Source organism: Octopus bimaculoides, chromosome 9 (assembly GCF_001194135.2).
Source record: "Octopus bimaculoides isolate UCB-OBI-ISO-001 chromosome 9, ASM119413v2, whole genome shotgun sequence".
NCBI lineage: Eukaryota > Metazoa > Mollusca > Cephalopoda > Octopoda > Octopodidae > Octopus > Octopus bimaculoides.
In genome coordinates this window covers 84,358,355-84,362,186 of record NC_068989.1, presented here as the reverse complement: position 1 = coordinate 84,362,186, position 3,832 = coordinate 84,358,355, and positions in this window count along the sequence as shown.

The window sequence follows — 3,832 nt, the reverse complement described above, 5'->3', positions numbered from 1 at the left end:
GAAAATGAGTAACCCTTTGACAAACCTGTGTCCCATCCAGGGGTGAATATATCTGCCACAGAATCTGGGAAACCAGGTGTTTGAGCGTATGGCTTGGGAAGGACCTTTGATCCTTTGTTTGATTGCTATTGATGCTACCGTATTCATGGCTAGTATTTTCAGAATCCATATGTGTGGAATATTGTGAAAAGACTCTTGATAATCAACTCTGCTCGTATTCAGTCTTCAGTCAGCCTTCATTTTCAGCTTGTTGATTGATAATTAACCTTTGCTGCCATAGAAGCCTTTATACCATCCCTTCTTCTCCCCTAGAAACATTATTTTCTCTGTGATTAGTGAATTAATTAGAATCGACACAGTGGTAGATAAAACAGGACTGCAAATTGGCAGAATTAACATCTTCTGTTCTGTAGATTGGAAGAAGTCAGATTAGCTTGTTCTCCACTATGACAATGACCACGACCACCACCACCACCACCATCATCATCATCATCATCATCATCATCATCAACATCATCATCATCATCATCTTCTTCTTCTTCTTCAGTAGCAGCAGCACTACCATAACCACCACCATCACTGCTGCCACTTCCACCACCACTACCACCACCATCATCGTCATCCTCCTCCTCCTCCTCACCATTTAACACCCGTTTTCCATGCTATTATGGAACCATGCATGGTTTGACAGGAAGTAGCAAAGTCAAGTTCCATAATTCGTTTTGGACTGGTTTCTACAACTGGATGCTCTTCTTAATGCCAACCATTTTCCTCACCCAAATTCTTCTTGCTGTTAGTCATGCATTGATTTCTGCTTTGTTTTATCAATTTTTTGACAGAATGAAGCCATACCCTAGATATTTATATGAAATCAGAAGATGAAATTTATGAGAATCTATTATTAATCATGACAATTGTTTTGACACACCTAGTGTCAATTCCTCTTGGGTGGGACACTCAACAACTGGTTCAGGAGCATCCGGTAGTGCAGATGTATATCTTCAGGTGATAAATAAATACAACTCATTAAAATGACTGTTGGGTGAGTGGGTGGCAGGAAGTCACATACGTATATCAGGACACACACACATACACAGACATACATTAACGCACACCTCAAGCCTATCTCTGTCACTATGTGTGTCTGTCTGTGTCTTTAGATGTGTGTGTGTGTGTATATGTATGTGTGTCATTCGTCACAAAAATGTATGTATACTGACAGACACAAATACTGTCACATACATATACTTGTCAGTCATTGGCCTAATGTATGTAACGAATGTGCAAACACATTTAGAAAATGTGACGTCATCGTCGTTGTGGTGGTGATATAAAATATCGTTTTGCGATAGGTGACTTAAAGGAAAATGATAATCTTATATTTTTGTAATGCAAATAAGTGAATGAAAATATAGTTTAGTTGGTAGTCAAAAGCTTACTGAATCTTTTGATATCCAATACGTCAAAAGTGGCAACTCGGTTTTGGAATGCATAAGGAACATATGCACACACACAAACGCAAACTCTCTTTTATATATATATATATATATATATATATATACACACGCACACACAGATATCTATTTCATTGCCTTCGACTGTTAGACGACCAATGGAATAGATATTTATGTATATTATATACACAGACACACACATATATATATATATATATACATACACATTTGTACATGTGAAAAATGCATGTATGCGTGTTATCGAAGGCATGCCTATATTCTGAGATCACCATTATTTCATTCTCTGTCCAAACCCCAATGATATCATCAGGTTATGACATTATCTGGAATTCCCAGGCTTAAATAATAGAGCAGAATATTACTTGGAACTCTGGGTACGTCTTCATTTCTCATTGGTTGTGTTTGGATCTCAAAATTGCTTCAAATCAAGGCTGTGAGCCTTCTCCATTACCAACCAGGATATAGCGCTTTGACATGAATTTAAAATGTGTGTGTGTTTTTTGGTTTTGCTGACATTTTGTAATTAACAAATTCCAGGATCTTGTTGTTGTTGTTTGTTGTTGTTCATTAGCCTCAGTTCAGCAAAAGAAGTTCTTTAATCTTTTCCTTGTTTCAATCATTAGACTGCGACCATGATGGGGTGCTGGCTTGGGGAATTTAAGTCAAACGAATTGTCCCCGGAACTTGTATTCTTCCTTGTAAACCTTGTACTTATCCTTTTGGTCTTTTTTTGCTGAACTGCCAAGTTAGGGGGACATACACACACCAACACCGGTTGTAAAGTGGTGGGTAGGGTGGGGGGACAAATACACACACACACACACACATAACAGGCTCTTTCAGTTTCTGTCTACCAAATCCAGTCACCAGGCTTTGGTAGGGCCCATGGGACTGAACCCAAAGCCATGAGGTTGAGAAGCAAACTTCTTACCACACAGCCATGTAAATATACTTTCATACACACACACAGGCACACACTCATATGCACACATACACACACAGAATCTGTCTGTGCGTCATCATTGTTTTGATATTCTGTTTTTCAAGGTTAACCAGGATATTCTGTAGTAATGCTTTACTCCTGACTTTTTTTCTTTATCAGCTCTTTATGTTATGCAGGAATCATCGTCGTCATCATCATCATCATCATCATCATCATCATCATCAAAAACCAGGACACACATCCTCTATGCATATTTTCATGTACATATGTATGTGTGTGTGTGAAGTGCATCTAATTGTAGAAACTATGCCAAAACAGGTATGGGGGGTGTCGGCTTGGCACAGTCCTCTGACACATCAGTTCCTGTTGAACCATCCAACCCATGCCATAATGACGGATGCCATTACATAACGATGATTTTGTGTGTGTGCGTGCGTGTGTGTGTGTGTGTGTGTGTGTGTATTTGTCTATATGTAATTTCTTTGACTAATGGGTTTATACAGTTCTATATTTAAGAGATGATAAATTATGTATATTATTTACATTTGACAGATATTTGCCCTCATCTTGTTTGTTGTTAATATGTTTCGGCTGATATACCCTCCAGCCTTCATCAGGTGTCTTGGGGAAATTTCGAACCTGGGTTCTCATTCCTAAGGTACTTTTCGATGTTGTTGTTATTATTATTATTATTGTTATTGTTATTCAGGTCATTACCTGGAATCGAACTCAGAATCTTGGGGTTAGTAGCCCATGCTCTTAACCACTATGCCATATGCTGTAGTGGTTAAGAGCCCGGGCTACTAACCCCAAGATTCTGAGTTCGATTCCAGGCAGTGACCTGAATAATAATAATAATAATAATAATAATAATAACATCGAAAAATACCTTAGGAATGAGAAATTTCCCCAAGGCACCTGATGAAGGCTGGAGGGTATATCAGCCGAAACGTTGAGTTAACAACAAACATGATGAGGACAAATATCCATCAAATGTAAATAATGTAAATAATGTAATGGGTATATGTCAATTAGTTTGTTGAATAAAACACATTCATAGTTGGGGTATATTTCTGCTAGAAATTCTGCAGTGTTAGTTGAGATGATAAGAATCATTGAATAAAGATTAATGCTAAATCCATCTTCCGCTTCATTCATCGTTTATTATTATTATTATTATTATTATTATTGAGTGAGTGAACAGTGCATGTCATCAAAGTGACACTGGGGTAAAATATACGCAGCCCATTATACCCACCATGACTACCCGTAACCCTAAACCTAACCCTAAAACCCTAACCCGGCATAACTACAGAGTTCTACCCCCCCCCGACTTTGGAAGGTCATAACTTTCAGAAAAATGAATATTTTTTAATGAAAATGTCTATGCATATAGTATTTACTATGTAGAATC